The following is a 9,325-nucleotide window of genomic DNA, read 5'->3' on the forward strand; positions in this document are numbered from 1 at the left end:
ACTCTCCACATACGTTCGAGACACCACTCATGCCCTCCACCTCCTCCAAGACTTCAGTTTCCCAGCCCCCAACGCCTTGTCTTCACCATGGACATCCAATCCCTCTACACCTCCAACTGCCATGACCAGGGCCTCCAAGCCCTTCGTTTCTTCCTCTGCCGACATCCCAAACAGTACTGACACTCTCATTCGTTTGGCTGAACTGGACCTCACCCTCAACAATTTCTCCTTCGAATCCTCCCACTTCTCTATGCTACTTTCTCCCCACCCCCACCCTCCTCTCATTTATCTCTCCACCCTGCAGGCACCCTGCCTCTATTCCTGATTAAGGGCTTTTGCCCGAAATGTCGATGTTCCTGCTCCTCGGATGCTGCCTGAACTGCTGTGCTTTTCCAGCACCACCCTAATCTAGACTATGGGCAATTTAGCATGGCCAATTCACCTGACCTGATCTTTGGACTGTGGGAGGAAATTGGAGCACCCGGAGGAAACCACACAGACACGGGGAGGAATGTGTAAACTCCACATAGATAGTGGCCCGAGGTGGGAATTGAACCTGAGTCCCTGGTGCTGTGAGGCAGCAGTGCTAACCACTGAGCCACCGTGCCGCCATGTATGATGTTGCTCCTCTTATTGTTTCACAACATTTAAAATCTATGAGCTGTCTGAAAACACAGTCCAGTCACCTCTCAACAGTTCAGGGGAAATAAACAAACATTGGAGTTTGACTCCATTCAAACAAACCAAAGGTATCTCTTACTTGAAGCTGAGTATACTTTCATGCATTTGAAGCACTAGGAAGGTTCGATAATTGAATGGACCCCCATTTAACTTCAGCAGGCTGACCTCAGACAGTCGTCTTTCCCCACTGTGCCTTGACAGCAACTGCCTCGAGCTTTAGTGCATCCCTCAGCACGCAGCCCTGGACCTTGAGATATGCCAGCCTGCAACACTCGGTCAGGGTCAACTCCTTGCTCTGGAAGACCAACACATTTCAAGCAGGCCAAAGCTCAGAGGTGAGAATGTGACTACGGAACCACGGTTGAATCTGCAGACTTGCATTCCCTGTCAGATCACGTGAGGTTAACATTTCAGACATGGTCAGAGAGGTTTCACTGTTCTTCCTTCGTTCATGACGTGGAGGTACCGTGGTGGACTGGGGTGTGATGAAGGAGCAGCATTCAGAAAGCTTGCGATCTCAAGCAAACCTGTTGGTCTATAGCCTGGTGTCATGTGACTTCTGACTTCCTTCATCCAGACACTGGTTGACCTAAGGGGCACCTTCAGCAGTATTTATTTCACTAAACACTAACATGAAGCTGTCAGAGTGCATTTTATGGAAATTTACACATAACCTGTCAGGCAAATTAAGGACTAAGCCAACAGCGCAAAACCTCGTGAAATATATCCTACGCTCTAGCCCTCCCAGGTAATAGCGCTGCTCTCTCATGAGAGATGGAGATTACCTGTGGTGGTCTAACCTGAGGGTCACCACACCTCATGTTGAGAAGGAGAGCCCTTCATAGGAGCTACAGTTGGTGTGGGAATTGAACCCAGGCTGTTGGCATCATTCTGCAACTATCCAGTCATATGATTTAATCCTGTATATTAAGCTGTAGGGATAAAATCAAATTCAATTGCAAACCATGCTGGTCTCCTACTTTCTACTCTTTATACAATAACTTCAATTGTATCAGCCACTGGTTCTAAAAAAGTTAATGTTGAGATTAAATTAAGCTCCATTCTGTTGGGTGACAGCACGTAGTCTTTGGACAACTTAGAGCAACGAAATCCTGATGGGGTCAGAAGAGTCGTCTCCTGTCTTTAAGTGATTATATCCGGTTTAGCAAGGACCAGGTTCAAAGTTCAAAGCCTGCCGTTCAAGGAGAGGAACAGTCACAAGCAACTTATTGGTAATTTCCCATGTTTCCTTATCCTTCATCAAAAGGATGCGTTACTACACACAGAGCACCAAGGTGGACAGGTAGTGGGTGATTGAACAGGTCATTGTGGACTGCAGCATGCACTGGGGTATTTTTAGTAGAATCCCTACAGTGGGGAAACAGGTCATCGAGTCTACACTGACCCTCCAAAAAGTGTCCCACCCAAGCCCCCGCCCCATCCCTGTATTTCCCATGGCTAACCCACCTAGCCTGCACATCCCTGGACACTATGGTGCAATTTCCCATGGCCAAACCACCCAACCTGCCCAAGTTTGGACTACAGGAAGAAACTGGAGCACCCGGAGGAAAACCACACAGATGCGGGGAGAATGTGCAAACTCCACACAGTCAGTCATCTGAGGCTGGAGTCGAATCTGAGTCTCTGGCGCATTGAGGCAACAGTGCTAACCACTGAGCCACCGTGCTGCCCCATGCATTTATTTATTCAGTCACTGCATGTGGGCGTCACTGGCTGGGCCAGCATTTATTGCCTGTCCCTAGTTGCCTCCTTGCAAAAGTTAGGGGTGAGCTGCCTTATTGAAACACTGCAGTCCAATAATGCCCTTATTACAGAGGGAATTCCAGGATTTGACCCAGCGACAGTGAGGGAACAGCGATATATTTCCAAGTCAGGATGGCGAGTGGCTCGGAGGGGAACTTGCAGATGATGCTGTTTCCATGTATCTGCTGCCCTTGCCCTTCTGTGGTCATGGGTTCTATTTTCAGTAAACAAAAGGACACTCCTCAACCAACCTACAAAATTCACCGTGTGTTTTAGTTATCCAACCCAGAGTCTCCTTATGTGTCTGGTGCAATGTTTTGTTTTACAATAATCCTGTAAAATACCTTGGGATGTTTTATCGCTTTATTGCATTAAAGGCGCTACATAAATATACGTTGTGGTTGCTGTTGCTATAGTTAAGCTGGAAAACAATCTATAAACACTGCACTATCTTCCAATTTATTCGTTGATCTTCAGCCTTGTTTACATGTAACAGTCATACCCTGCGTTGACATAGAAAGTGGAAAGGGAAATCTTCAAAACAACAGACATATTGTGACCATGTGATAATGTTCCATGAACTGCCTGTTGAAAGCACTTTAGGAACAGAGACTGTCAAGAGCCAGTTTAATAAGTAACCACCGAGCCGTCGAATAGTATCTGCAACAGTTGGTTATTTTTTATATATCATTTGCTTTTCACAAAATAAAACATTCTTGCCCATCGCAACTTCTCCCTAATTGCAAAAAGGTCATTGAAGACAAGCAACAGTCCTGGATACACCTAGTCACTTACATTTGAAGTTAAAATCCACCATAATCACAAAGATTTACAAAAGATAACATTTAAGGAAGTTAACGGAAAATGGCAGAAGTCACACAATACCAGTTATAGTCCAACAGGTTTATTTGAAATCACAAGCTGTTGGAGCGCTGTTCCTTTGTCAAGTGAAGTCAAGTGAAGTTTGTGATTTCAAGTAAATCTGTTGGACTATAACCTGGTGTTGTGTGACTTCTGACTTTGTCCACCCCAGTCCAACACTGGTATCTCCACATAACAGAAAATGGAGCAAGGAAAATAGAAATACAGTAAAAATTGAGTTAGTCTATTATTTTAGCCATTTAACCATTAGCTTTAGTTAAAGAGATCCAATTCTTTAATCTGTTTGTTGGATCAATGCCTATAAACAATTAAATCATTGAGGGTTGGCTTGTAAAATTAATGGATTATTACAAGCTATATAATAGGAAACAGAATTGGCAGAGACCAAATTAATAAGAACCATAGGCATTAGAGAATGAAACCTATTCAAAACCTGAATTTTTAAAAAAGATATCATTGACCATGTGTACCAATATGTAAAGAAAGTTAATGAGAATATAGTCCTACTGGGCTGCCTTCTCATGGTTGGTTTACCTGAGGGTCACTACGCTTCAAGTAAGGGGTAGAGGTTGAAAAGCTGAATCCTTCGTGATAGCCAAAGCAGAAATCGCTGGAGAAACTCAGCAGGTCTGGCAGCACCTGTGGGATGAAAGCAGAGTTAGTGACTCTTCATCAGAACTTCACAGTAACCTAGTACAATTGCAAAATTTAAAAGGGATCTGGATGGGTATGTGAATAGGAAGGGTTTGGAGGGATATGGGCCGGGTGCTGGCAGGTGGGACTAGATTGGGTTGGACCAAAGGGTCTGTTTCTGTGCTGTACATCTCTATGACTCTATGACTCAAACGGTGCAGGAATGGAACCCATGCTGTTGGTAACACTCTGCATCAAAAACCAGCCACCTGGCTAACTGGATCCATTAAATACAGATATACATTCATTCAAAACAAGGCTGAGAGTAGCCCAATGGATGAATATTAAGTACAGGAAAACCATGATTCAAATACACAGATTATAACAATTACCTGGCAGGTTGGAAGAACATATTTGTGACAAAAACAAAGTATCACAGCAAAGTGAGTAAACAAGCCCAGTTTTTTTTCAGGCAACAGGCTGTCTATGGCCTTAATAATCATGAGTTATGAAGTACAACATCGCCACACCGTGGTTAAATCTGGTACTACGTTAAAATAAAATCTGGGTTTGTCCAGTCACACACAGTCAGAGAGATGTACAACACTGAAACAGACTCTTCGGTCCAACTCGTCCATTCTGACCAGATATCCCAACCCAATCTAGTCCCATTCACCAGCACTTGGCCCATATCCCTTAAACCCTTCCTATTCATATACCCATCCGGATGCCTTTTAAATGTTGTAATTGTTCCAGCCTTGGCCACTTCTTCCGGCAGCTCATTCCATATACGTGCCAACCTCTGCGTGAAAATTTTGCCCCTTAGGTCCCTTTTAAATCTTTCCCATCTCACCCTAAACTTATGCCCTCTAGTTCTGGACTCCCCCACCCCAGGGAAAAGACCTTGTCTGTTTATGATACCCATGCTCCTTGTGAGGGTGGCACGATGGCTCTGAGGTTAGCACTACTGCTTCACAGCACCAGGGACCTGGGTTTGATTCCAGCCTCAGATGACTATCTGTCTGGAGTTTGCACATTCTCCTTATGTCTGCTTGGGTTTTGTCTGGGTGCTCCTGTTTACTTCCACAGTCCAAAGATGTGTAGGTCAGGTGAATTGGCTATGCTGAATTGCCCATTGTGTTGAGGGATGTGCAGATTGTGTGCATTAGTCAGGGATAATGTAGAGTAATGGGGTAGGGAAATGGGTCTGGGTGGGATACTCTTTGAAAGGTTGGTGTGAACTGTTAGCCAAGTGGCCTGTTTTCATATGAAAGTGGCCTGAGTTTCAATGATTTTATAAACTTCTATAAGGTCACCCCTCAGCCACTGATGCTCCAGGGAAAACAGCCAGTCTGTTCAGCCTCTCCCTATAGCTCAAACCTTCCAACCCTGGCAACATCCTTGTAAATCTGTTTTGAAACCTTTTCAAGGTTTATAACGCCCTTTTGAGAGGAGGGAGACTAGAGTTGCACACAATATTCCAAAAGTAGCCTATACAACAGTGTCCTATACAGCCGCAACATGACTTCCCAACTCCTGTACTCAATGCACTGACCAATAAAGGCACGCATGCCAAATGAATTCTTCATTGGCCTCTCTAACTGAGACTCCACTTTCAAGGAACTATGATTCAATTTACCCAGTTCATTGCTATTTCAGGGAAGTGGTTTTACGATTCAGTTCAGAGCAGGCCAACCAAGAACAGGAGAAGCCCACTCCGATATTTACAGGTGGGTTTCAAGGAACTATGAACCTGCACTCCAAGGTCTCTTTGTTCAGCAACACTCACCAGGACCTTACCATTAAGTGTGTAATTCCTGCCCTGATTTACCTTTCCAAAATGCAGCACCTCACATTTTTCTAAATTAAACTCCATTGGCCACTCCTCAGCCCATTGGCCCATCTGATCAAGATCCTGCTTGTAATCTGAGGTAACCTTCTTTGCTGGCCACTACACCTCCAAATTTGGCGTCATCTGCAAACTGACTAACTATACCTCCTACGTTCACATCCACATCATTTATATAAATGACGAAAAGCAGTAATCCAGCACCAATCCTTGTGGCACTCCACTGGTCACAGGCCTCCAGTCTGAAAAGCAACCCTCCGCCACCACCCTCTGTTTTCTACCTTCGAGCCAGTTCTGTATCCAAATGTCTAGTTCTCCCTGTATTCCATGAGATTGAACCTTGCCAACTAATCTATCATGAGGAACCTCGTTGAACGCCTTACTGAAGTCCATAAAGATAATGTCTACCACTCTGCTCTCAATCCTCTTCGTTACTTCTTGAAAAAGCTCAATCAAGTTAGCGAGACATGATTTCCCACACAGAAAGCCATGTTGATTATCTATAATCAGTCCTTGCCTTTCCAAGTACATGTAAATCCTGTCCCTCAAGATCCCTCAACAACTTGCCCACCACTGAGGTCAGGCTCACTGGTCTATAGTTCCCTGGCTTGTCCTTACCACTTTTCTTCCTATCCTATTTTTACTGTCTCTCGTTGGTGCAAAATGGGTTTGAATTCATTGTGAATGCAGCTTTCAAAACCTGAAATGATAAAAGCGGTGAGTAGAAATCTGAAACAGAATGATGAGATACTACAAGAACTGAGCTGTCTTATCTCCATTCAAAGAAAGTGTCCCTACTCAACAACTGAAGCTACATTTTCAAAGTCTCTTGTATCTGTTCTGTCCCTCTGACCTCTGTTTCCTTGAAATATCTAGTTATTTCAATTGCAAGAACAGCTGGTTAGAATTAAAATTGCCTGAATCTCCAACAGAATCTATGCCATAAGTTTAAATCTGAATGTGCAACTTATGCTGTTTATTTTGCTGTAAACCCAAATTGGCATGGGGCACGTGTGCACTGGATGAATTACAATGGGGCACGTGTGCACTGGATGAATTACAATGGGGCACGTGTGCACTGGATGAATTACAATGGGGCACGTGTGCACTGGATGAATTACAATGGGGCACGTGTGCACTGGATGAATTACAATGGGGCACGTGTGCACTGGATGAATTACAATGGCTGAAGGGAGCAGCTGATCCACCACCACATTCTTGAGGATAATCAGACGCATGGGCAACAAATTGTCAGTGACGTTGCAAACCATAAAATGATTTATTTATGACAAGTTGCCACCATTTGTGCCCTGGTAATCTCAGGTACAAGAGATGTCTGTCCTCCCTGATGTCAAGCATATAATGAGATTCAAATTAGAGGTTATATGGGTGATGGCAACATTTAAAGATTTAAACTACTGATCTCCGTATTACAATTAGATTAGATCCTCTACAGTGTGGAAACAGGCCCTTTGGCCCAACACGTCCACACTGACCCTCCAAAGAGTAACCCATCCAGACCCACTTCCATTTGATTAGTGCATCTAACACTATGGGCAATTTAGCACAGCCAACTTACCTGACCTGTACATCTTTTGGACTGTGGGAGGAAACCGGAGCACACGGAGGAAACCCACGCAGACACGGGGAAAACGTGCAAACTCCACGCAATGGCTGACAGATTTGATAACGACACATTTTTAGCTGGTTCGGTTGCACGGTCGCCCATTTTTATGGCTGTGAGGTGCAAGAGGTTTACTCTCTATCTGAAGTGGGGGCTCCAAGCCAGTGTTGAACGCCATGGTTTCCCGCTCGAAACAAAAGTGAGCTTGGGTCAGGGTACAAGCGAAATGTGGTTAGAAGCTTTACTCTGCATTACGTGTGCTGTGAAACCTTGGAATTGTATGCAAAGGTCTCCTCCTGGCAACTTTGTAAACTGTGACAAAAAAGGGAGGAAAGCACATAATGAAATAATTTGTTCGCTGAATACGAACATCATGGGATGACCAGCATTTGTCACCCATTCCCAATTGCCCTTGAACAAATGGTTTGCTCAGCCATTTCAGAAGGCTGTTACGAGTTAATCACATTGCTGTGCATCTGCAGCCAGGCCAGGAAAGACGGGCAGATTTCCTTCCTGACTGAGATGAGCTTTATACTTGAGATCTCATGAATTTCTCTTATATTTCACTGGGTGCGGCGAGATTCTGTATTCCCAAAGGGTTAGTCTGGGCCTCTGGATTACTGGCCCAGTAGATAGGGTGAAATCTTTTCCTAATGGAGCAATAATCAGGGAGAACAGTTTGAAGGTAGGTTTTAGAGGGGATTTGAGAAAGATATTTTCATCGGGAGGGTGGTAGGCAGAACACACTGCCAAACAGCAAGACAGAGGCAGGAACCCTCACAAATATTTGGATGAGCACTTGAAGCAGCACAGCGTACAAGACTACAGGCAAGGGCTTCCTCTGGTGCCCCTACTTCTGAGCTAGGAAATCAAGTCCTAACTGATCCAGAGGTGTATAATAACACTCTAAATAGGTTGTTTGGAAAATACCTACAGAATCATGGGCCGAAGGAATTAGGATAAATAGAGGCTCAATGATGGTCATCGACATGATAGGCTGAAAGCCCTTTTCCCATCTTTAAGAACTCGATGAGTCTATTATCACCATGTCACCACTTTCTCCAGGAGTGAAAACATACACAGGAAAACCCCAAAGCATTTGACCTCTTGTGTATCCTATGTCGGCTGCTATTGAGGAGGGGAAGATTCTAAGGATTTAGCGTCTCATCTGAAACACCGTACCTCCAACAGTGCAGCTCTCCTTGGGTAACAACACGTGAGTTTTAGCCTAGATGTGATTGGATGTGTTGTGATTTCAACACAGCTCCTTTCCTGTAGGTCAGGAGATGATATCACTGAGGCACGGCCAATAGGGACATTGTTGTAGTCTCGGCTGACTTAAAAGGCTCACTCACCACTAATTGTTACATGGGGAATACTAACTGCAATGAATAGTAACTCAACTCCACAAACTGAAACTCTCTCATTTTGATTGCACAGTATTGCTAGTTTAGTTTTTTTAATACTGTATATTCCGAGTGGTTGAGAGAAGCTGAAACTTCATACAAACTGGAGAATAAACCCACAAAACCAAGAGCAGCAGAAATTCATCGAGGGAAATCCTGAATTATCTGAGGGAAGACAATTTTAAATAAAATTACCTCTCGTTAGAACCAAATATTTAAGCTAACACTTTACGAAATGAGTTTGCTATAGTATTTAAGTAGTTAAAATGTAAATCCACCGTTCGCGCTCACCCCAGCCCAGACGGAATTTCACATTGGCCCCAAGGTCCCGTACTTCTCGCGGGAGCCTGTGCCCCACAACCTGAGCCGCCTCCGGTATTTTAATTTTGTCCCTTTTAAGGACGTAAAAAGGCGGGCCCTGTATCGACAGCTGCTGCACACCGTCCACCTCTTCTCCCTCATCCACCGTCCGGACACGCCTTGGCG

The sequence above is a fragment of the Chiloscyllium punctatum genome, chromosome 23 (assembly GCF_047496795.1).
Source record: "Chiloscyllium punctatum isolate Juve2018m chromosome 23, sChiPun1.3, whole genome shotgun sequence".
Taxonomy (NCBI): domain Eukaryota; kingdom Metazoa; phylum Chordata; class Chondrichthyes; order Orectolobiformes; family Hemiscylliidae; genus Chiloscyllium; species Chiloscyllium punctatum.